This window comes from Choloepus didactylus, chromosome 7 (assembly GCF_015220235.1).
Source record: "Choloepus didactylus isolate mChoDid1 chromosome 7, mChoDid1.pri, whole genome shotgun sequence".
In the NCBI taxonomy this organism is placed as follows: domain Eukaryota; kingdom Metazoa; phylum Chordata; class Mammalia; order Pilosa; family Megalonychidae; genus Choloepus; species Choloepus didactylus.
Genome location: NC_051313.1, coordinates 84,682,931 through 84,709,902, shown reverse-complemented (window position 1 = coordinate 84,709,902; position 26,972 = coordinate 84,682,931). Strand labels below are relative to the sequence as shown.

The window sequence follows — 26,972 nt, the reverse complement described above, 5'->3', positions numbered from 1 at the left end:
AATGTAGAAGATGGAATGGCATGTCAATAGTTTAGCAGATCCTGTCATCACTATTGGAAGTACTCAAATCCATGACCTCCTGAAGTGGTTCCCACTTGTTTTATTTACAAGATAGAGAATGTTATTTTTGCCCAGGGAGTGGTAAAAGTCGCTTGATAAGATGTGAAGAAACCATTTAGAATCCTCTGGAGCCATGTGATTTTTGACAATGATGAATGGAGATTGCTGCCATTCTCTCATGTAGTGACTAAGAATAGGGTCACAGTAATGGAGCCAAGAATGTTATAAATAAAAAGATCACATATTTTCCCATTGAATTATATAAGTTTTAGATAAACAGCTCTGCATTAGTTTTCTACTGAGACGTAACAAACTATCACAAATTTAGTAGCTTAAAACAGCTCATTTATTACCTCATAGGTCTGTAAGTCAAAAGCCTGGCACAACGGGACTGAATTCTCTAATCAGGGTCTCATCAGACTAGAAACAAAGTACATGCCAGGGCTGAAATTCTCACCTGGAACTCAGGGTCCTCTTCTAAGTCTACCCGTTGTTGGCAGAATTCATTTATTTCTCATGCTTTCCACATGGGCTCGTCCATCTTCAAGCCAGCAAGAGCAAGTCCTCAGTCTTTGAATTCCTCTGGTTTCCTCTTCTATCTTCCTCTTCTGCTTTAGAAGGACTTAGGTAATTACACTGGGCCCACTCAGATAATCCAGAATAATTTTCCTATTTTAAGGTCAACTGATTAGATACCTTAATTATATCTGCAAGGTCCTTTCACAGCAGTACCTAGATTGGTATTTGATTGAATAACCGGCGTACAGGAGTCTTGGGGAATATCTTTATAATTCTGCCTACCACAAGATCTAAAACAGTAGGCTATAGGCATTAATATGTAGCTAAGTAATATTCCAACTTGTTATTTTAAGCAACTGTGGAGAGAAGCAAATCACATTATTAAAAGAAAAAATAGTAAAAACTGTTAACCCTCTGAATATTTTGCCTTGATCCTGGTTTTAAAATAAAAACTTGAGTGATGCAATGAAGACAAATTGGGAAGAAATTTTAGGTCTGGGAATTCTTAACTCATAATTAGTGGCTGTGTTGGAAATGGTAATTTAATTTCTCTGAGATTGGTTTTCCGCTCTGACCCATGGCTTCATCAGATAAAAAAACAAATAACATTAATGCTTCACAGGGTTGTTTGAGAATTAAATGAGATAAATTCTGGTAAGTGCTTTGTAAACTGTGGATCCTAGAAAGATTAAGCCTACTTCAGAAAGAACTAGGGTACCCAACCACTCCTTCCTTAAAATGAATAATTACACTGAGGGTAAATGAATTCCAACATCCAAGAAATCCCAGCTCTAGAAACTAGCTCAGCATTCAAGCTAGGGGTTATTCCTGTACATGCATATGTGTGTGTGGAGGAGAGATGCCATGTTTAAATTGTATTGTACTAATTCAGTAGGCAACATAATAAGGCTAAGGTACATGATGAAAGAAATTTAACACCAAGACCTTAAAAAAATATCAAGAAGATTCTGGTGAATCAAGATACTGCAGGTAAAGTCCTAACAAAGAACGAACAATGCATTTTCCAAACTCAAGAAAAACATCTTCTGCCACACTTTGCCTGTCTGAGTAGTTTCAGGCCTGTCTGAGTAGTTTTGGCCAGCTTCATTTGATAATAAACAAACATAAGTAACCATACAAATAAGTGTTCAGATACCTCCTACATTCCTATTATTTCTCTGGTCACCTATCTTTTGGCAAATTATTACTAACATTTTTTCCTACTCTAAATGATTGCATCCGAAGAATTCTTTTATTTATGTACTTAACAAGCACTTATGTAACTTTCGCTATGTGCCAGACACTGTTCTAAGCTTTTTATTAATATTAGCTCATAATGATAACTCATCTTCATAACTCTATGTAGTTGAAACTATTATTATCCCTATTTATAGAAAAATACAACTGTAGTAACTTGTCACAAAATCTTTTTCTTCTTTAGAAAAAGGGACATTTTTTAAAGAGGGATTTAAAGGAGGGATTAGTTTCCTCTCTTCCTTCCATCATTTCTATAAACTACATAATTTGAAATGCAGTTGCTAAAGGTTTTATCATAGTAAATATGACAAAACATAGACTATTTCAGTAAATTCTTTGAAATGAATGGGTTACCACCCCCCACAAAATGCACTGAGATTAGCCGTGACATTGTAATTTTGCAAATAGTGACAGTTTCAATGAAGGAAAATTCCCTCCCACAAAACAAAAGGCACCCAGTTGTCTTTTTTTTGGATACTATGTTTTAGTTTCCTAGGCTGCTAAAGGAAATACCATAAAATGGTTCAGCTTGAACAATGTGAACTTATTAGCTTACAAATTTTGAGGCTGAGAAAATGTGCAAATCAAGCATCATCAGGGCACTGCTTTCTTCTTGAAGGCTGGCTGCCAGAAATCCTTGGCTTCTCTTCCACATTGCAAGGCACATGGCAGTGCCTACTAATCTTTCCCTTCTCTTCTGGGTTTCGTTGATTTCAGCTTCTTGCTTCCGTAGCTTTCTCTTTTTCTCTCTCTTTGTATTCATTCTGTTTATAAAGAACTCCCAATAAAAGGATTAAGTCCCGTCCTGAAGGTGAGTCACATCTTCACTGAAGTAGCCTCATTGAAAGGCCCTACCTACTATGGGTTCACACCCACATGAATGGGTTAGATTTAAGAACATTTTTCTGAGGTATATTCAGCTTCAAACCATCACATACAGTATGTCTTTTGAGCAGTATAGTTGTTTTCTATATTTTAAAAATGCATATACTTCAAAATTCTTTGATTTTATTCTTATTAATTTCTAAAAACATGATGATAATCTTCTATTCCTTACTCCTAGTGGGAAAGGCATGCCCTTGATGTATTTTCTTACATTTTATTTCTCGAGCAAAATTTTCTAAAATCCACCCCTCCCCCCATTTATTGTATTATTTCAAGATTAGGTTAAAAACTGGAAAAAATACCCCAAAGTAGTATATTGCTTTGCCTTACTCTCACATTGTAAGACACAAAGTTAACTCCCATGTGATGCTGTTTAGTCAACTGTGTCTGAATTTATCCTGAACACTCATGGCTGCAAGTGACAGAGGCAGCAAATGGCCAGGATTAAATTTATGTTCCTGTAAATTTAAATTTGAATTTTTATATTTGAAATTCCAGGTGCTTGAAATTCATATAAAATCATAATCAACATTAACCCACAGATACAAGTATATTATAGATGAGGGCAAAGGACATTTGAGACCAGGTCTCCTTCTTTGAGAAGTTAATCTACACGGTATTAAATTTAGATGAGCATTTCTCAAAGAGTTCACAGAAAGAACATTCATGGAGAAGTAAGCTGTCAAAAAATATGAACACTGTATGAATTTGCCTCTTACCCTAATGTATTTGAGGTAGTTCTCATGGCAATATTTAATAGGCAACCACCACTATGGTCTTAAGACAATTGGACCTAAGTGCTGTGGCCCCAAGACCAGCCTCTGAGTTGTGTGTGCCAAGGCCCACATAAACATACCCCTTAATGCTTGCTTGAGAATTCATCCATTGGACTCACCACTCAGCGTCCCACCTTTCTGATAATGCATCCAAAGTGTTTTGTAAACTTAAATCAACATCTGAGTGTAAAGGGATATTACTACAAAAATAATAACAGCTGATATTTATTTCAAGCTTACCATGTTCCAGACATGCTACTAAAAAAGCTAGTAAGTGAAAGAGCTGGGACTGGAACCCTGTCAGTCTAGTTCAAGAATCTATAGTCTTAACCACAAAATTATGAATCAAAAGAGAATACCTCACAATCACTTTTCTCTCTTACACAGTGAGGCCCTTTTCCCTTTAAAGTATACCCAAACCTCTTGAGTAGTTCTATAATAGTCATTAATAAAAAACTCACTCCTAAACATGCATGTGTTAGTTGTCTATTGATGCTTAACAAATTATCTCGACATTTACCAGTTTAAAACAACAATCATTTATTGTCACACAGTTTATGAGGTTCAGGAGTTCACAGGCAGCTTTGCTGGGTGGTTCTGCTGTCAAGAATTCTTCTGGAGGCTTGGTTAGGGCTGAGAATCTGCTCCCAAGATGGATGGGTCACACTTTTGGTGGCATGCCTCAGTCCCTTGTCACTCATAGGCTACTTGAGTGTCCTCAAGACATGGCAGCTGGCTTTGCCCAGAGCAATGATCCAAAAGAGAAAAGAAGGCAAAAGCCATAATGCCTTTTATGACCTAACCTTGGAGGTCACATACTATCACTTGTGCTTTATCCTATTCCTTAGAAGTAAGTCACTAAATCCAACCCCACTCAATAGGAAAAGTTAGATTCCACCTTTTGAAGGGAGTATCAAAAATTTTGGACATAAACCCACCACAACATTTAATCTAGTTGAGCTGGAGGAATTACTCTGTTTTTCATTTTCCAACTGTCTATTAGCAAAACACACTTTGGTAATTCTCAGAACAGTGCTACTTACTTGTATCTTATCTCATTCAAAATAGTCAAAACAATTCTAGCTCTGGTTCATCTTTTCTGCCTGCTACCTTGAGTCCATTGCAGTCTACCCATGAATACTGAGTTAACCAGGGCTGGACACTCAACCACCCTGTCCCAGGACACCATTCATACGTATTGGGAGGATTCCAGTCAAAAGAAACACAAAAAGTCATTGATCTAAGCCCTGCTCTGGAGCCATGTGATTTCATGAATGTCCTGTTCTTACTTTCCTGACCAAATTAAAAAATTAGAAAGTTTGTTTCAGATCCCCCTGCTTCTCCCTACCAGCCCTTCTCCCTGAATCACAGGATCTTTCTGCTCCAAAGTCTTGAAAGATCTGAAACAAGAGAGAGGGAAGGAAAATGAGAAGTAGAATGAGAATGAGGAGAGTGGAAAAGTAAATATGGTTTGTCCATGCTAAAATTATTTTAGGATATCTAGTACATATTAGTTTTTCATTTATTAAGTTAATGTTTACTGAATGGTTGCCATGTACCGGTCACTTTTCTAAACACTTGGCTCAAAATATTGACTCAGTTAATTTTTGTACAACCCCAAGCAATAGACACTATTATAACCCCCATTTTTTTTTACAGATAAAGAAGCTGAGACAGAGGACATTGTCTTGCTCAATATCTAGTAGAAATAATGCTTTCAATGATCTCTCTCCTGTTCCATGTTCCCTCAGGGCTTTGTTTTTGCTCCACTCGCACTTCTTACTTTTCTCTATACTAAGCATTGAAAACTTAAAAAGAATCACAGAATTTCACAAGTATATCTAGTTCTCCATTTTCTGGAGGGGAACAATAGAACCTAGAATCAGGAAGAAAACAAAAGTGATCTGACTAGCGATTCCAGGACTGGAGTGAGTAGGAATGTAGACCTGACTTCAAGGGGGTGTGGGGTGGAAGAAAATAGGGCCAAAATTATCTGGCAGAGGATCAAGGGAAGAGGGTGAAGAAGGGGTAGACAGGGAAAAAAGTGATATTTATGCAAGGAAGAAGATATATTTAAAACAATACTTGGATTTTACTAGAATCTTGACCTATAGACTTGAATTAAGATAGGAACTTATCTAAGGAAACTGTGTCAGCATTTGAATGTATCTAAGAAAATATAATCCATCGTTTACTCCGTGAAACATTGTTGAGTGCCTACGTGTATCCAAAAACATCCTGTGAATCGCCCTCCTCACTATCCCTTCTCAAAAGCCTTCAGCAGCTCTCTATTGCCTCCCTAGTCTCTCTATTGCCTAGTCTCTCTATTGCCCCCCATAATCTGACCCCATCCTTCTTCTCAACCTAATCTTTGCCCTTGATGAACAAAATTTAGCTACATTTATTTTCCCTGAAATGCCTTTCCCACCTCTAAACTCACAGTTTCCTTTCCTTGAAATGTCCCTTCCCCAGTACCTGCTTTATTAAATTTTACCATCCATCAAGGCCCAGATCACGTGAACCTGCCTCCATTACTCAGTTTCTAACTCCAATTGGAATTATGCTCACACTGACATCCCATATTCCCAGTCTGTACTTCTTTAAGGAACTTTTGGAGTCTACCTTGCATTATAATGACCTGTGTATCTGTCTATCCAGCCACTAAATTATAAACCCCTTAAGGGAAGTTACCAAGTTTTACTCATCTTTATCTAAACTTTGAAAGTTGTATGTACTCAATAAACTTTTGTTGGATTAAAGTGAAATTTGAAGGTTCAATATCTGCATTTTTAAAGATTAGGCAAAACCTAAGCCAGTAATATATTCTGGGAAATACCTTCATAACCTCGGCATTTACAGAACATTTTTCATTTCCGAAATGCTTTATAAATATCCTCTAATTAATCCTTCAGTGGTCTTGGCCCTACTGTACCAGGTAATAGGGTGATGATATCATACCTTTTGGGAAACACTTAAAGAGATTGTCCATAAGGGAGCGAAGTTGGATGTTTTTGGAGCGCAGGGTTAAGTGGGAAACTGGCAGTTTCCAAACAAAGTAGCCAGCCATTCACCACCCAGGGACTGGAGGCAGTAGAGAGAAACACAAAGGAAAGCAAAGACTTTCTTTTCTGTTTTTCTTTTTCCTTTCTACTATTGATGGCATTCTATTTCTACTTCTAAATGCTCATTTTTTTTTTTTTTTACAAATTCTGGAAAATAATTCAAGTCCTCTCTATTATAACAATCTTTGTATTATTAAATGCCTCAAATCCAAAAATATGAATTAGTTTGTATAGTTGTGTAAGATACAGAGAGTGGGGAAAAATATGTTTAATGCATTGAAGCACATAATATTACAGGTATAGTTAACTGTAAGTAAAACAATTGTGTAAACATCTAGATTTTTGACACAATCCTAGCGAAGACCAATTGTCACTTTAACACAAGAATCACCAAGCTGATTCTCTCTACATTATCCACTGTATTTAATCTTTAAAAATCAGATTCTTCCTTAGTTTACAGGAACACATCTATATAAATTAGAACATAGTTATATATAAATTTTAAGAAAGAATTTGCCAGCATCAGCAGAACCCTTCACATGCTCATGGTGTGTTACAGGGCTTGTGTTTGGGCATACTCTTTGTACTGGTTTGGATGTATTATGTCCCCAAAAACACCATATTCTTAAAATATCCAGAGTTTCTATTTGGACTTTGGGACAGTTTTGATAGTGGATGGTGGTGATGGTAGCACAACATTGTGAATTAACAACACTGAAATTACATAACTGAATGTGGTTAAAAGGGAAAATGTTAGGTTATATATAATAATATAATTATTATATATCTTTATGATTATAAATGTTAGATTATATATAATCATTATATATATGATACAAGAAAAAAATTTAAAAAAAATTTCATAGACCTACACAACACAATGAACTGTAAGTTAAACCATGGACTATAGCTAATAAAACAATTATAAAAATGTCCTTTCATCAATTGTCACAAATATTTCACACCAATGCAAAAGGTGTTAATAATCGGGTGGTACATAGGAATCCTGTATTTTATGCATGATCATTTTGTAAACCCACAACTTTTCTAAAAAAAATAATCTAAATAAAACCCAAAGCTAGCAAAAAAAAAAAAACATAAAACTATAGTACACTGAAATGAATTAGTATCTTTAACAGAATTTATTTTTATTTTTAGAAAACTGTTTGCAGCATTTAATTTTATCCAAAAAAATGCTGATATGAAATACTGCTCTGGTATAATTCACTTTACAATTATCCATGAGCACTTCATAGCCCAAGTTAGTCTAAATTCTTAGGAATAAGTTACCCAAAGAATTAATTACCATCCACTTTATTACTTCTCATATCATTTAAGCCATTGGAGAAACTGGTTACCTGAAAAATTATGTTATTTTGGAATACTTGTCAAATTTAATTTGGATTGCATTGTAAGGCAGAATTAAAAAGCATTTTCCTTTTCCTTGTGCCTAAAGAGCCACAGGTGTGTTTTCTATAGGGCAGTTGATGGTCATATGTTGGGGTGATCCTTCCCTCTGCAGCTTTGCAGTTAAGGCTACCAGAATTTAAAGTCTCAGAGGAGATAGCTGCAGTAATTTCTACTGAATGTAGCAGCTTTCAACTTTACGTGGTATCATACTTAGTTCTCTAACATCATAGCAATAGATTTCATATTTGGACTGATGCTTGATGTGTTACATCTAGTATGTACACATTCTTAAAAGCAAGATCAGTGGTAATATAAAATTCAAAGTCTCTGCCATTTATTTTATTCAACTATTTGGTAGGAATAAATTTGGTTGTCCCAACATCAAGAAAGAGATCTCGGGAGACTAAAAGAGTACCTTTACATTTTATATTAAAATATAAATATAAGCATTGATATTCAAATGCTGCTTTCTGTTTTCCTATTAATTTGCCACATTTAGGTTTTATCTTTCTGCAAGTAAAAATCTAGGAAACCCAGTTAAATTTGACTTTCAGATAAACAATGATTTTTTTTTCTAAGTATATCCCATACAATATTTGTGACATACTTGCAGTGAAAAAGCTTTTGTTGTTTATCTGAAATTCAAATTTAAGTAGGTTCTCTGCGTTTTAACTGGCCACCCTAGACCTTCCTATAAACAGCATTAGAGATAAATCTGTAACTTACAAAACAGGTGAGCTTTTTAAAACATTATTTCAGTTAGTTCTATTCTTGTTGAATGGAAAACTGCAACATTCTGACATGACATTTCAAGACAATCTTTGTTAAAAGATAGCTGACTACATATATTCTTTAAAAATCAATTGGAAGAAAAAATTTTCACCTACAGAGCAAAATCAACAGAGCAGCTTAGTTGGTTTTACAGGTGGATCACTTGGAAAGAGAGTTAAATTCATTGTTGGGAAACTTAGCAGTGTGCGCAAATTATGTCACTAACTTTCCTTTGTGGCTTGGGGCAACCACAATCTTGCTGAAGAAATCAAAGCAATCTTTCTTGAAAATTGCTTCTCAAATTTTAAGAGCATGCAAATCACCCATGGATCTTGTTGAAATGCAGATTTTGGTTGAATAGGATTGAAGGCTGCATTCCTAACAAGCTCCCAGGTGATTGCAATGCTGTGGCCCATATACCACACTTCCAGAAGCAAAGTGCTAAAGTAATCTACGTAAGAGATGCAGTGCGAGGTCTGATACTAAGAGAAGCTGCTGAATGTCGACTAACTCTCAGAAAGGCCTTAAGAATCAGGGTAAGTGAAATATGCTTAAAAGTGGAAATAAAGCTAAAATTTGATTAAGTAGTGATTAAGTATGTACTGAAACCACTTTTAATTGTATATGACCATTGCCTGAGATGAGTAATAGAAATAACAGAAATACTAAAATGACTGATAAATGTTATTGTGTGGTCACTAGTATTATTTCTTCAGAATTGCTCTGGCTTTGTTAAATTTTCAAGTTAAAGTCTCGGCTTTTACTGAGGATTGACATAAGAGAGTCTCATGAAATCAGTTATGTATTTTTGTTGAAAACCATGCCCAGTATATCTCCTGGGTTGGTCTCCATGTAACAATTGTGGACCAAGTTACAAGTCAATTTGGGGAATGTCAAATTTTTGAGTTTACTTGGTTGTTGTTTTAACTATTACGTTTCTGTTGGCCAGTTTTTGTGTTAGTTGTTGCCACATCATCATAAGGAATTCTCTGGTTGTCTCTGCCTTAACTTCTCACTGCTGTAGTGGGTTTGAATATCAGAGACAGGGAAGATAACTATCAAAGGAAAAACAGCACTAGACAATGTTAAACAGGCAAGGATGACTTTATTCAAGGGATACTATGGCAGGCGGTAGAAAATAGAACTCAAGTCCCTTGAAACAAGGGACAGCAAGCTTTTTAAAGGCTGGGAGTGGGTTGGAAGTAAAACACTGGCAGATGGTAAAAGGGGTTGACCACTAAGGTGGGTGAGTGGTTTGTGGAGTTTGCAATTAGGACCACATGGCTCTGAATATTTTTCTTTGAGGTAATTAGGCCACCTGGAATCTGTAAGACCCTGGGGGGAAGGATGAGGAGATAAGCAACTACCTAGTGAGGAACTTCTCAGGCAGCTGGGTACAGTAAGAGCTCAGGTGAGAGGGAGGTCAGGAGCCTGGGGTCAATATGAGTCTGTCTAAAGTTTAATCAGGCTAAAGGGAAGTTAAGGCCATCTTGGTCAGTCCCTCCTTCTGTTCAAGATGAATGACAGTCATTCATTGCTGAACAATTCAAAGGACTCAGAGTGAAGTAGGATATAAGAAATAGTCATTTGAAGGCTCTTGGTGTTGCTTCTGTAAAATCAGTTGAGAGGTGATGGTAAAGGTCAGTTGTTTTAGGGTCAGGCGTCTTAAAAGAGGATTATATAAAAGGAAAAAGAAACATTAACAAAAATTACTAATAGGTTGGTGGATGAAAATCTTTCTATTATGTACACTGCTCCTGAAGTTTTTGGAAGCTAAGATGAAGATGCTCTTCAAGATGTTCACAGTGTTTGTTTCTCATATAAGGTTATGTATGACTTGAGCATTTTACCAGAGCTCTTTAGAGATCCAGAAGTGGCTTGTCCAGGGAGAAATCCAGCCTATGCAAGGTCTGCAGTGATAAGTTGTTTGATGTGTATATCAAGTCATCAGGCTTTTGCTCACAGTACTCCATTAGATACTGGGGGAAAAGGCCAGCTACAAGAGAACCCAGAGTCTCAGCAAGGATTTGGACAGTCAGGTTTTAGTTTTCAGTGACATCAGATCAAGAGGATGGGAGGAAAATTAAATACATTTCTTTGGAAAGTTGTAATCAGATATTGAAAGAACCTGTAAGAAAAAAAAAATTTGGAAAATTTGACAGTTTGTGCAAGATGACAGGATCCAGTGCAATTTACAGGTAGGAAACAAACCATGCAGTTACCTGCAGTTTACAAAAGGGGTGCAAAAGAGCTTAAAGACAATGAGCAGGAGCAGAATGTGGTAACCCAAAGAAGTGTGCAATAGTTTCCTATTGAATCAAATTTCTCTCTACAGTCACCCTTCTTGTGATCAAACATAACACCTATGAAAGATTATTCTTAATTTTAAACTAAGGCTGGTTTTATTAGATTTAGCCTGATTATTTACATAGCTGCAGCAAGAATGCTAATTTACTTTATAGGCCTTTAAAAGTTTGCTTCATTGGAAGTTTTTATAAGGAATCTCATATTGGACTTTTAAAAGCCTCTGCAGGCTAGGAAACCAAGCCAGGAACTTGACACCAGATTTCATCTGCAGTACCTATAGATTTGGGTGAATTCTTTTCTCTTCCTGGTTCTCCCATATTGCATGTTTCCTGTGCCTGCCAGGAAGTGACTTTCTTTTCTCACTTGTTACTCTAGGAACCCTATAAGCCAGATACCAGGCTGGTTTTTCCAAGAGGGCTCTGTAAGCTTTGGCTCTAAAAAAGCAACCTTAGTTCCTTAAAAGCCTTGGTTATATGGTCTATGTTTCCAATATGTCATGTTAACAAGGAGGATGGGTTCTTCTTGAAACTATGCAAATAATAATATAATTATTTCATAGCAATATAGCTATGAAAATAAGAATATTCAAGAGATTCTGAATTTTGGAGGGATCAGGCATGGAGAAAAAGATGAATGTTTTGTTCTTGCTAACAAAAGTATAGTTCTATTAAATTGTTATGAGCTGTATATAGTGGAAGTTAAAACAGAAAGGGGTTCCCTATATCCAGAAATAGAACATTAGAGTATCAGCAATATTTCAAGCAAACCCACAGTCATCTTTTATTAGGTCATTGAGTCCTATGTAATTGATTCTTGTTCCACTGTATCTTGTGTTGTGATCTCGTGAAACTGTCAGCTTTTCCACTAGATTTCTGGAAATTTTGATGCAGTCCAGTGGTCTCAAAATTATTTAAGCAATGCCATTAGAAACCTGTACCTCAGTAGCTGGCATTGTCTTTTCTATTTGTTTTAGAGACAGTTCCTTTTATGTTAAAGATAAGCACTCTGACCTGTAACAATGCAAACACTTCTAGGGAAGAATCAGAGCAAAACAATCATACAAAAACTATTTATGGATAACAATAGATTAACGTGGCCATAGTTAACTTATTACTGTTTTATAAAAGTGAAAAATCTGATGAGATTTCATTATAAAACAATGCAACTGATGAGGAAATTTGGTTGTTTCTATAGCATAACATCGTTTTTAAGAATAACTGACATAATGGTTGGCAACATTATAAAGTTGCCTAAAATCAAGCCAAGCTATACCAGGACATACCACATACAGTGAGAACATTTGAGAAATCTTGAGGAAATTTACACAATTTCTGAAATATTTAAACTAACATTTTATCCATACAAATTTAACCAATGGAGAGTTAAGCATCTCTTTTAATTTGAAAACACTTCCAATGAAACTTATTTCAAATAAACTTAATTTGCTAGCACTTCTCTTTTTCACAAGGTGAAACCACAAATCTTTTGTGGTTTCCCAAGAGCCATCTGGAAAATCTCAAAGACAGTTTGAACAAGAAGACATCATTTTGAATTTGATTTGGGGAAGGTAAAATATCAAAATATTTTGATACCAGATCAAAATATCAAAAGTTGTCAGGAAGTTTGAACACTTGGTTAAATAGGATCATTACATACAATCATGGATTACTGTTAAACAATACTTGGTTCTCTAACCAAAATGACAAAAAAAGATTTAAAAGTAATTAAAGGAGGTATGTTTGTAAAACCCTAGTTCTTTTAAAAGTGAGAAAAGTTGGTTCTTTTAATCAAGAAAAGGATAAAGTCAATATACACTATAGGAATTTATTTGATAAGGCACAGAATCTCTGCCTTCTAGGCCAATTACTCAGAAGGTAAAGAAAACATTTTACAATCCCTTATTAAGAACAGACCAATAACCCAAGAAAATTTTGTCATTTTAATGAAAAAAAATTTAGATTTGCACCAGTATGTTATTTGATACTAAATCTCTTTTAAAATCTTATAAATAAATCCATTAAAGTTTACCCAGCTTTGACCACAAGCAATAAAATTCCTTTTCATAAATCCTCTTTAAATTTTCATACCCATTTAAATTTTGTCCTACACTTTTCTCTTTCTTATTTTGCAACATTTTATTTTAGGACAGAACTACTCTCTTGTTTCTTAACAAAAACCACCTGTATGCCTTGAATACCTAGCTTAGCATAAGCCTAAGATTGTAAATTATCAGTAGATCTTGGAGTCTACCTTCAAGCTGACATCCTACAAAATACAAGTACTATTGAAATAAAGTTTGACTGAATAATGAATCAATTTAATTAAATACAAAATTAGTTTTTTTATCATCTTAAACATGTAGTAGATGTAATGGTGGTTTATTTGATCGGTAAACCTGTATAAATTTAGAAAGAACATGCAAAGTAGAAAAAAATTATGCTTGTACTGTACCTAACACTGATAACTCAGAAGACATAGCTGTTTTTATCAAACCAACAATATAGTCGCATTTTCCAAAATTTTAAAAAATCTGTGATTAGTTTCATAAGTACTTTTTTTTAACATTGCAAGATTAAAAGTCGTTTCTTTAATTCCTGCAATTTTAGGGGTATTTAACTTATATAAGTGCTTATTTATCTTTAAGCCAATTAATACAGCTCATTTAAGAGATTTTTATAAGTTAGTTTGGTAATACCATCCAAGGGTAGGAAAATATTATACATATATGACATATAGAGACACAAAGGGAGAGCTTATAGCTTCAAGTCTAAAAATTTCAGCCATAGTCAGAAATCTAAAACTCAGTAGTTTCTATAAAACAACTGGTTTTATTTTTGCCCCATTTTATATATTTTCATCAAGGTGCTGCTCCTAGCTTAAGGTTCTGCTTCTAACCTTAATGCAAGGGCTAAAGCTTCCCTACCATATTTGTGGAGTAGACTTTTAAGATTTTCTTTGTCGTGATGCGTAATTTTGTGGAATCTATGGACTAAATTTTGGGTGAGGGCCTGAGGAGAAACCAAGCAGCCATTGTCTCCGATGTCTGTCTGAGTGGAAAAAGTTCAGTCTGTTTCCAATAAACTTTTTCAGCTTCAGGTGTTTGTTTTTGGGGACCCTGAGCCCCTGGAGAGCCCCCAGCAGGGAGGAGGGGGCTGAAATTCCGTGACTAAAAAGAATTGAGGGGAAGGGAAAGTATTCAAAAGAGCTAAAGGGAAGGTTGGAGGTGGTAAAAAGGAGGAGGAGGAGGGTGAGAAAAGGAAGAGTTCTTAGATGAGCCAGTTTGGGAAGATTACAAATTTCTCAAAGAGGCCATTGAAGTTCTGGTGAGTCTTTAGTGAAGTTATGCCATGGAGAAACAAATTGAACAGAGTTATCCCCATAGTGGTAAAGTATATAATTAGCAGGAGTCTTCACAGCTTGAGTACCAGAGGATTGGGAATTTCCTATAGTGAAGGAGGGCACCAAACAATGACTAAAACCTGAGATCCTGACAAAAGATGAATATTAAAATTTGAATAAGATCTCAACAAAGAACACAACCAGAAAAGACAGAGATCTTACAAAAGAGCAAGGAAGAGTCCCAGTCAGTGGAAGGGATCGGAAAGGAGCTAGGAAGAATAGAATCCCACTCAGTAGAAAAAGTCAGGGAAAGGAACTGGGAAAAGTCCCACTCAGTGGAAGGACCCAGGAATTAAATCCCCAAACAAAGAAGCCAGGAAGACATCCAACTAAAAAGTTTCTCTCTCAATGGACAGAAAGGAGCCAGGAAAAGTCCCACTCAATACAGTCAAGCATGAAACCCCCACTCAAAAGAGCCAAGAAGACTTCTGCCCAAGAAGTTTGTTGCTCAAACCAAAAGAGTTAGCTCAAATCAAGAGTCAGGGAGTGAATTCCCACTCAGTGAGATCTGAACATCCAAAAAAAAAGTAGACTCAAAGAATGAAAGCCAAGTCTTTACCATGCTTCAGTGGACACGCTGTCTGGAGCACCAGATCAGGAGTCAGACACGTACCAGATCCCAGACATCTGAGTGGACAGAGGGCAGTGGATTCTTGGTTTTCCTGAGTCCAGGATGAGAAGTCTGGGGTTCAGTGGATGTTCTGACCCTATACGAGTCACAGCAACATTAACTGTCAAAGAAAAACTGCACTGGACAGTGTTAAACAGGTAAGCTCCTTTATTCAGGAGCTGCTAAAGCAGGGGAGAAAAGTAGAATTCAACTCTGTCAAAACAAAGGACAGCAAGCTTTTATTTAAAAGCAATTTTACTGAGATATACTCACACACCATATAATCCATCCAAAGTATACAATCAATGGCACACAGTATCATCATATAGTTTTGCATTCTCCACTTCAATCAATTTTTGAGAATTCATTAGTCCAAAATAAAGAAAAAATTAAAAAATTAAAAAATAAATAAAAAAGAACACCTAAAACATCCCATACCCATTATCCCCACTATTATTTATGTATTTTTTGTAATTATTTTATTACTCATCTGTCCATACACTGGTAAAGGGAGTGTCAGTCACCAGGTTTTCACTATCAGAGGGTCACACAATAAAAGCTATATAGTTATAAAATTATCATCCAGAATCAAGTCTGCTGGATTACAGTTCAACATATTCAGGTATTTCCTTCTAGCTATTCTATTATGCTAGAAACTAAACAGGAATATCTATATAATGCATAAGAATAACCTCCAAATTGACCTTTTGACTCTATTTGTATTCTCTCAGCCACTAAAACTTGATTCTGTTTCATTTCTTTTCCCCCTTTTGGTCAAGAAGGCTTTCTCAGTCCCACAATGCCAGGGCCAGGCTCATCCCTGGGAGTCATGTCCCTCGTTGCCAGAGAGGTTTACACCCCTGGGAGTCATGTCCCATGTAGTGGGGAGGGTAGTGAGCTTATTTGTAGAGTTGGCTGAGAGAAAGAGGCCACATCTGAACAACAATAGAGGTTCCTTGGGGATGACTCTTAGGCATAATTATAAGTCAGCTTAGCTTCTCCTTTGCAAGAATAAGTTTCATAAGGGCAAGTCCCAAGATCAAGGGCTTGACTTATTAAATTGGGATTCCCTAATGCTTATGGGAATATCAGGAATTCCCCAAGTGGGGAAGTTTAATATTTCCACGTTTTCCCCCAGTTCCTCAAGGGGACTTTGCAAATACTTTTTTATTTTCTGCCCAAAATACTCTGGGGTGCATCAAGGTATCATATTAACTTGTACAGAAAAACAAAATTTCATTCCCCATACTAGGTTCCATGCATCCATGTTGTTTAAATAAACTGACATACAGTTTATATTAGAAAGTGTGCTGCACAGAATATAAATTTTGTACCAAATTTGCATCTCTTAAATAACAGTCAAAACTCAGGAATAAATGTGACTGCTGTAAGGGCTTGTGGTCTGCGAACTTTTACAACAAGCTTCCTCGAACACTCCATACTCCTGCATCACCAATTGCCCAATCTCTGTCCACATTCTGTCCCCAGTACCTATGCTCTCAAATTCAATTCTCAGCATTTGCTCATTATACTAAGTCTATATTAGCAAGGATTTACCATATTTGTCCTTTCATTTCTGGCTTATTTCACTCAACTTAACGTCTTCAAGATTCATTCACCTAGTTTCATGCCTCACAACTTCACTCCTTGCAGCCGTTCAATATTCCTTTGTATGTATACACCACATTTTGCCCTTCTGTTCACCCTCCATGTACCCTTAGGGTGCCTCCATTCATTGCAAATTATGAAAACTGCTGCCATAAGCACCAGTTTGTAAATGTCTATTTGTGCCCCTGCTTTCAGTTCTTCCAAGCACATACCAAATAACTGGGGTTGCAGGATCATATGGCAACCCTATACTTAGCCTCCTGTGGAACCACCACACTGTCCCCTAGAGGGGCTGCACCATTCTACTTCCCTACCAACAGTGAATAGGTATATCTCTCTCCACATCTTCTCCAGCACTTGTATCTTTCTGTTTATTTTTTATTTGCACACCATGCAATCCCTTCCGAGTTAACAATCAATAGCTCCTGGTATAATCACATAATTATGCTTTCACCACCACAATCTATATGAGAACATTTTTATTTCTTCCACAAAAAAAGGAGGAAGAAAAAATAAAAGAATAAAAATGAAATTAAAAAGGAGAAATGACAACAACAAAAATCCCATACATCTCCCTTATATCCCACTCTGTTGACATTAGCTTTGGTGTGTTGCTTTTGCAATCATGGAAGAATATTACAATATTATTGTTAATTATAGACCCTAGTTTTCATTAATTGTATTTTCCCCATACACCATCCCATTTTCAACATCTTGCAATGTTGACATTCACTTGTTCTTCCTCATGTAAAAACTTTCTTATATTTCTGCGTTCAATCACCATCATTGTCCACTCTACTTTTTGCTGTTATACAGTCCCAGTTCTATCCTCTATCTTTCCTTCTGGTTTCATACATGCTCCTAGCCTTCCTCTTTCAACCATGCTCACACTCAGCTTTGTTTATTATACTTACAATATTGTGCTACCATCAAATAGAATTGTGCTAACCATTTCTAGATCTTTACAATCAATCCTGTTGACCATTTCTGTACTCCTTCAGCATCAAATGCCCAATCTCTACCCTCTTTCTACCTCCTGATAATCTGTATTCTTAAATTGAACTTACAGTGTTTGCTCATTATAGTTAGTTCATATTAGTAAGACCATACAGTATTTGTCCTTTTGTTTCTGGCTTCTTTCACTCAACATATTGTCCTCAAAGTTCATCCATGTTGTTCTATACCTCATGACTTTTTTCTGTCTTATAGCTGTGTAATAATATTACACATATGCATATACCACAGTTTGTTTAGCCACTCATCTGTTGATGGACACTTGGGCTGTTTTCCATCTCTTGGCAATTGTGAATAATGCTGCTATAAACATGGTTAACAATTGTCTGTTCATATCCTAGCCTTCAGTTCCTCCGAGTACATACCTAGTAATGGGATTTCTGGATCATGCAACAACTCTATACTTAGCTTCCTGAGGGACTGCCAAACTGCCTTCCAGAGCAATTGCACCATTCTGCATTCCCACCAGCAGTGAATAAATGTACCTCTTTCTCCACATCCTCTCCAACACTTGTGGTTTTCTGTTTTTATGAATGGCCATTCTATTAGGTGTGAGATATCTCATTGTGGTTTTGATTTGCATTTCCCAATAGCTAATAAAGTTGAGCATCTTATATGTTTTTTTTTTTTAATTATTTTGAAATAAATTCAAAGTTACAGGAACAGTTGCAAAAACAATACAAACCCCATACACAGCATACCCTGACCCCCCTCCCCTGATACCCCAATTCATCAACTTTAACATGGTGTCACACCGCCATTTCTTTCTTTCCCTCCTTCCCTCCCTATCATCCATCATCTATTGCTCTGTCTTCTGAACATATGAGAGCAAGCTGCACACATCTTTGAACACTGTAATTCACATATACAATTCCCATGAACAAGAACATTCTTTTATACAATCCCATTAAGCTCAGCTAAGAAGTTCAAGAAATCGAACATTGATACAAAGCTTACATTCTATATTTCCTTTTTTTTTTTTCATATGTCCCAACTGTGCCCCTTTGAGCCTCCTCTCCTCCATCCTCAGATCCCATCCAGGGTCATCCTTGGCATTCAACTGTCATCTATTTAGACTGTCTTATTTTTTTCAATTGTGGAAACATGTATACAGCCTAAAATCTTCCCACTCCATCGCCTTCCTAGCATTCCATTAGTGGGATTAATCACATTTAGAATGTTGTAATGCTATCTCCTTCCTACCATCCATTACTAGAAATTTCCCTTCACCTCAAATAGCAACCCTACATTCAATTCTTAACTCCCCATTGCCCCTTCCCCCACTTCTCATAACCCATACTCTACTTTTCATCTCCATGGTCATATTCTCTGATAATCTCTTTGTGTTTACTGTGGGGCTTGAATTTAACCTCTTAAATCCATAACAATCTTGGTTTTCTTTGATACCAACTTAACTTCAATAGGACCCATAAACTATGTTCCTATACTCCTCCATTCCCCCACCTTTATATAGTTCTTGTCAAAAGTTACATATTTTACATTGAGTCCCAAACCACTGATTTGTCATTAGAGTTTATGTATTTTATATCCTGTAGGAAGTAAATAGTGGAGTTACAAATCAAAAATTATTGACTTCTATTTGTATTCCATTGTGGTCAGAGAATGTGCTTTGAATATATTCAATTGTTTGTTTTTTTTTTAATTTATTGGGGCTTGTTTTATGTCCCAGCATATGGTCTATTCTGGAGAAAGATCCGTGATCACTAGAGAAAAATGTGTGTCCTGGTGATTTGGGATGTAAGGTTCTATATATGTCTGTTCAAATTCTCTATATCTCTTTCTCCTTTCTTTGTTTCTTTGTCAGTAGGGCTCCCTTTAGTATCTGAAGTAGGGCAGGTCTTTTACTGGCAAAATCTCTCAGCATTTGTTTGTGAAAAATTTAAGCTCTCCCTCAAATTTGAAGGAGAGTTTTGCTGGATAAAGTATTCTTGGTTGGAAATTTTTCTCTCTCAGAATTTTAACTATGTCATGCCACTGTCTTCTCACCTCCATGGTGGCCGCTGAGTAGTCACTACTTAGTCTTATGTTGTTTCCTTTGTATGTGGTGAATTGCTTTTCTCTTGCTGCTTTCAGAACTTGCTCCTTCTCTTCAGTATTTGAGAGTCTTATCAGAATATGTCCTGGAGTGGGTTTATTTGGATTTATTCTATTTGGAGTTCGCTGGGCATTTATGCTTTGTGTATTTATATTGTGTAGAAGGTTGGGGAAGTTTTCCCCAACAATTTCTTTGAATACTCTTTCTAGACCTTTACCCTTCTCTTCCCCTTCTGGGACACCAGTGAGTCTTAAATTTGGATGTTTTATTTTATCTATCATATCCCTGAGATCCATTTTGATTTTTTCAATTTTTTTCCCCATTCTTTCTTTTATTCTTTCGTTTTCTGTTCTGTGGTCATTGAGGATGCTGAGTTTGTTCAGCTTCCTCTAATCTTGTATTATGAGTATCCAGAGTCTTTTTAATTTGGTCAACAGTTTCTTTTATTTCCATAATATCTTCTATTTTTTTATTTACTCTTGTAATGTCTTCTTTATGCTCTTCTAGGGTCTTCTTTATGTCCTTTATATCCCATGCTGTGTTCTTCTTCATGTCCTTTATATCCTGTGCCATGCTCTCATTCTTTGACTGTAGTCCTTTGATTAATTGCGCCAAGTACTGTGTCTCTTCTGATCGTTTGATTTGGGTATTTGGAATTGGGTTCTCCATATCGTCTGGTTTTATCAAATGCTTTAAGATTTTCTGTTGTTTTTGGCCTCTTGGCATTTGCTTTGCTTGATAGCTGTGATCTTCCAGGACCTCTGCTGTGGGAAGGCTGTGCTATGTCACAAGTGTGCATTGTCCCTCAAGGGAAGCCCCGGGCCGCCGGTCCATGCAGGGGTGCTCCCAACCTGAAAAATGGCTGAATGGGGCATCTCAATCCCCCCCCTTTTCACACAGCTCCACCTTCTTAGCTCCAGGACAACTAGCTGTGTATGCACCCAAGGCCACTGTCCATGGCCGATATTGTGGCATATGCGTGGTGCCGTGGGATACACTCCCCGACAGACTGGGTTTCCTGGCATGGCTCTGGGCTGTGGGTCTGGCCCCGGGCAGGAGTGTCGCCAGCACGCCGGGAAGCCGGCTGCAAGTGGTGTGGTTTCTTTCTCCTTTTGGCTCTCCCCTTTGTCCCTCTGGCCCCGGGACAATCAGCAGCGGGTGTGGGGAGGGCTGTCCTCCATGCCAGACACCAAGGCGTTGGCTACAGCCTATTCCTGCAGTGCTTCGCTGTGCGGTTCTCACTGCTGTATCTGCAGCCACTCCCAGGTTTTTTTGTTTTGTTTTGTTTTGTTTTTAAAATGAACTAGTCCATCTCCAAATTCCAACCTGCAGTTTCCCCACACCGCAGCATGGCTGCGGGACTTTCAGCTGGTTTACTCGTTTCAGAATGCAGACTCCCAGTTTCACCAAGTGCATGGTCCCTATGGTTTAGCAGACCTTGTCCAGCTGATGCATCACTGGAATTGGTGTTCTGGGTCACTTTCTGGTTTTTATCTAGTATTTTTCACGGAGGTGTTTTTTTGCCCTGTCTCACCTAGCCACCGTCTTAGGTTCTCCCTCTTATATGTTTTTGAACCATTTGTATTTCTTCTTTGGAAGATTGTCTGTCCATGTGTTTTGCCCATTTTTAAATTGGGTTGTTTACTTTTTGTTGTGTTGTAGGATCTCTTTATAAATTCTGGATATTAAACCCTTATCTGATATGTGGTTTCCAAATATTATCTCCCATTGTGTAGCCTGCCTTTTTACTTTCCTGACAGAGTCCTTTGATGTGGAAAAGTTTTCAATTTTGAGGGCACCCCATTTATCTATCTCTTCTTTTGTTGCTCGTGCTTTGAGTGTAAGGTCTAGGAAACCACCTTCTAAAACAAGATCTTTAAGATATTTCTCTACATTTTCTTCTAAAAATTTTATGGTCTTAGGTCTAATGTTTAGGTCTCTGATCCATTTTGAGTAAATTTTTGTATATGGTGTGAGATAGGGGGTCATCTTTCATTCTTCTGGATGTGGATATCCAGTTCTCCAAGCACCGTCTGTTTAAGAGGCTGCTCTGTCCCAGTTGAGTTGAGTCGACCACCTCATCAAAGATCAGTTGCCCATAGATGAGAGGGTCTGTTTCTGAACGCTCAATTCAGTTCCATTGGTCAGTATAACTATCTTTATGTTAGTACCATACAACAAGATTTTTAAGGGCTGGGAGTGGGCTGGAGGTGAAACACTGGAAGATAGTAAGGAGGGTGATTACTGGTATGAGCGAGAGTGATTTACTGAGGTTGTAATTAGGACCACTTTGTTTGGAATGTTTTTCTTTGTAGTAATTAGGCCTCCTGGAAACTGTAAGGGCCTGGAGGGATGGAAAGGGAGATAAGGAATTATGCAGCTAGGATCTTATCAGATCGTGTAAGAATGAGGGTGAGAGTGAGGTCAGGGAACAGCAGTCAGGGGGTCAAGCTTAAGGGAAGTTAAGGCAGTCATGGTCAATACTCAGTTTCAGAGAGTGAAAGACTGAGGGACAAAGAGGAAAGACTGCAGAGCATAAGAATATATTTATAATAATATATCCTTAGATGTGTATAACACTTGTAATTACAATTTTAATTCACTCATAAGAATTTCTGATGGTTAAAAACACATTCAAGACAATGTTCAAGAATATATTGACTGCTTGGCAAACTGACTTGCAATAAATTTTCTTGACCCCTATGAAAACACATGTAAGACATTTCTTTCAGTGTTCAATTATATAGTAACCTTTATTTCTCTTGAGGAGCAGAAATATCTCCTAATGGAAGAAGAGACATCTATAACATGTTTATAGATATGTTATTGAGCCAAATTTCTGACTCAATTATAGCATCTCATAAGGAGCTTATGGTCTCCATATTCATATTCTATTTCCCTCTTTTGATTACGCCTCTAGGTCTTATATAGTTCACCTCAAAACACTGTTGTACCATGTGATTGTGAAAATCTTGTGACTGACACTCCCTAGATCTAGGTATGGGCAAATGAGTAATAAAATAAAGACAAAAATATATTTATAATTAAAAGGGGTGAGTAATAAAATAAAGACAAAAATATATTTATAATTAATAGGGGTGGGAGGGAATAAGAGGTATGAGATGTTTTGGTTGTTCTTTTTATATTTTTATTTTTTTGGGAGTAATGAAAATGTTCTAAAATTGATTGTGGTAATGAATGCAAAATTATGTAATGATACTGTGGGCCATTGATTGTATACTTTGCATAGATTATATGTTGTGTGAATATATCTCAATAGAATTGCAGTTGGAAAAAAACACTGTCATAGTTAACTCTTTGGTTGTTTATTACCAAAGTCCAATTCAAATCAGATGATGTGTAGTCCCTCAATTTGCTACAACATCAGGAGAGTGGGCAGGATCACTTTTAAATGAAGATGACAGCCCCTAGAATTCATAAAATGTTTCAAAACTTTTATATTGTTACATTTCCAGTCACTCATCTAGAACATGCCTCAAATAATTATGTCTCTGGTCTTTCAATTTTTCTCTTATTCCCTGTTCCGGTTTGCTAAAACTGCCATAATACAAAATACCACAAATGGATTGGCTTTTATAAAGGGGATTTATTAGGTTACAAATTTATAGTTCTAAGGCCATAAAAGTGTCCAAGCTAAGGCATCAACAAGAGGATACCTTCACTGAGGAAAGGCCAATGGCATCCAGAATATCTCTGTTAGCTGGGAAGGTATGTGGCTGGCGTCTGCTGATTCTTTGCTCCTGGGTTGCATTGCTTTCATCTTCTGATTCCAGTGGCCTTCTCTTTAAGCATCTTTGGGCTCTCACTCAGCTTCTCCAGGACAAACTCTGAGCTTCATCTCTTAGCTTAGCAACTCCAAATGTCTTGTTTCAATGGCTGTCTCCAAAATGTCTCTGAGCATTTTCTCTCTAAGCATCTCTCTCAGCTCCTGTGCATCCTTGCTTGTCTCTCCCAGGGCATTTCTCTATAAGCATCTGAGGGTCCTCTTAGCTTCTCCAGGGCAAACTCTGGGCTTCATCTCTTAGCTTAATTTCTCCAAATGTCTTTCTGTCTGCATCTCCAAGTGTCTGGGTCTATGTCAGCTCTTAGCTCTCTTAAGAACTCCAGTAAAATAATCAAGACTCACCCTGAATGGAGGGATAACATCTCCATGGAAATAATCTAATCAAAAGGTCCCAACCACAATTGGGTGGGTTACATCTCAGTGGAAACAACCTAATCAAAAGGTCCCACTCACAGTAGGTCTGCCTTACAAGATTGCATTAAAGAACATGGCTTTTTATGAGGTACATAACAGATTCAAACCAGCACATCCCATATTCATTTAGATCTTTTATGTCTCTGTCCTCCTCTCTACCTACACAACTTAGCTGAGTCCTGAAAGAAATTCACTGAGTCTTGTAAGGGCTAATACAAGTTGAAGAAAAAAATTTCCCTGGTGCAAAAAAGGGAAAGACTGCTCCACCCCCTTCTTAAAGCATTCTTTAGAAAACTTATATATCCTTTCCCTGCCCCTTTGGGATGTATGAAATATTTTTTTGTTGTTGTTAAAATTTATTCACATATGATACAATCATCCAAAATATATAATCCATTGATCACATTACCTTCATATAGTTATTCATTCATCACCCTGATCAATTTTTTTTTAACATTTTCTTTGTACCAGAAAAAGTGAAAGTAAGAATAAAAAGTTAAGAGTAAAACAGAACACCCAAATTGCCCCCCCGCCCTATTTTTCCTTTAGTTTTTTTGCCCCCATTTATCTACTCATCCACCCATACACTGGATAAAGGGGAGTGTGATCCACATGGCTTTCACAATCACATTGTCACCCCCTGTAAGCTCCACTATTATACAGTCGTATTCAAGATTCAGTGGTTCTTGTTTGTAGTTTGATAGTTTCAGTTATTTATTTCTAGCTATTCCAATTCATTAAAAACTAAAAGGAGTTGTCTAAGAGTGCCCACCAAAGTGACCTCTCGGCTCCTTTTGGAATGTCTCAGCCACTGAAACTTTATTTCATTACATTTCACGTCCCTCTTTTGGTTAAGAAGGTGTTCTCCATCCCACAATGCCAGGTCTAGATTCCTCCGTGGGAGTCATAGTCCACGTTGCCAGGGAGATTTATACCCCAGTGTGTCAGTTCCCATGTAGAGGGGAGGGCAGTGATTTTACCTGCTAAGTTGGCTTAGCAAGAGAGAGAGAACCACATCTGAGCAACAAAGAGGCATTCAAGGGGAGGCTCTTAGGCATAATTATAAGCAGGTTTAGCCTCTCCTTCATGGCAACAGGCTTCCCAAGGGCAAGTCCCATGATAGAGAGTTCGGCACATCAAACCACCAGTACTCAATGTTTGTGACCACATCAGTGTATGCAGTCTTTTTAAAAGCTAAGTAAGCCTTTGCCAGCTTTACAACCCAAGATTGTCTTTCTCAATGATCTCGAAGCCGACTCTATGAAATGTAAATACCAAGGAAAACAGCACCCTTATTTCCTCTTTCCATGGGAGTTTAACTTTGGCATCTGGCTCTGTAAATATATACCTGTCAACAGGTTTTGAGAAGTTGAGTTATTCCTTTAGATAGAGACAATTAACAAACATAGAGACCACCCCAATTATCAGGTGGCTTGAAAATTATGTGTGACAAATGGTTTTGTCAAGTCCTCTTACCTGAAGCCTAGCCATGGCTTATCTTGAGAACATGTATGTAATGATATCTACTTGGCTATATCAAAGGGTGAGATTTCTTTATTTCTTTGCAATCTCTTTAGCAGATTGCCTTTGCATCATATTCTGGTTTAATGTGTATTCAAGAATAAAACTGTTTTTCTTTCTATTCTACCTTTGTGGAAAGGTTTCCTGGGTTGGGAGAAGATTTTGTTTTTCATTCTATTTCCCCAACAGTCTTCATCATGTTCTGGACACAGACTAGAAAAGCAGTTGGCAGAACCTTGATCCTGTTGGTCCCTGTTTCAAAGGGGGTGCCTGGGTCTTTCCACGTTCAAGGAAGGAGCAAATGCAACACAGGTTAAAGGTTAACTCTCTCTTGTTAACATTGACCTCATCCTTAATACACAGCTGTTGAGTTATTTTGTGAACAAAATTTATAGCCCTGTCTTCTATCATAACAAATACTTCCTCTGGAGGTTGGGAAAAAGAAAAGGAAGAAGAGAAAAACCCATCCCACTGTAGGTCCCAAAAAGGAATTTACTGGACATATTCTGGAGTATTTTATGTGACCTAAAAAAGAAGTTGAACAATCAGGTCCCAGGAAGTGTGGGAACTTGAACATCCAGTCTCTCCCTGTCTGTGTGTAAGTGTGTGAGTGTGAGTACCTGATTTTTCACGTTGGCTCTATTTTTAAAACATACATAATCTGATTACTCCTCACAACAGGCTCTGCTATCATCCTAGTCCCAGCCACCATCATCTCTAAACCAAAAGCCTGTAATAGCTCCTTACTGGTCTTCGTGCTTCCACTGCTCCATTGACCTCACCCATGATTAGTTTTCCATATGAGAAACCAGAGTGTCTTTTTAAAACATAAATATAATCATGTTTTTAAAAACCTGCATAAATATTGGATTTATGCTTCTGGAAAATGGAGTAGACAAACATTACCAATTCCTCCCACTGAGTACAACTAAAACTCCTGGGCACTATCTATATATATGTGTATAGATAGATAGATAGATAGATAGATAGATAGATAGATAGATAGATATCAAGCATAAGAAGACTGAAAGGTGGGGAAGAGACAGGCTGTCTACAGACCTCAATTTGAAAAATGGTATGGTTTTGAGTTCCCTGGATTTAGTTTTTGCCTCATATTTTTCAGACTTGGAGCTGAAAAATAGAGAGATGCAGAAATGCGAACAGGTACAGTTTAAAAAAAAAAAAAAAAACTCCAAAAAATTCTATCTCCAGTCAAAGAACCAGGAAAGTGGCAGTCTAAGAAAAGAGGGGATTCTTTTCCAGCAAAGCAGCACAGAAAAACTAGAGCTCTACCCTCATCCTCACCAGCAAAGGGTGAATGGGAGCCCAGACTTCTATCCTTGCTAGGCTGTAACAAGGAACCCCACATTCCTGCTGAGGTTTTGTCAGAGAAGGCCACTAGGGAACCAAACTTTGATTCCCAATGACTGGTAAGGGCTGACCCCCACAATATTAGGGGAGACCATTTGGGAGCTTAGACTTCCAACCCCACGTGACT

The 26,972-nt window shown here is 37.2% G+C and overlaps 1 long non-coding RNA gene across 1 annotated transcript in view; it reads left to right on the top strand.

Moving 5' to 3' along the window:
- The first annotated feature begins 9,210 nt into the window (after positions 1 to 9,210).
- Positions 9,211 to 26,972, top strand: part of LOC119540934 — a 108,237-nt gene continuing 90,475 nt past the window's right edge. Inside the window, exon 1 of the long non-coding RNA XR_005218126.1 lies at positions 9,211 to 9,276. This is a non-coding gene — a long non-coding RNA (uncharacterized LOC119540934). The remainder of the gene's footprint in view (positions 9,277 to 26,972) is intronic.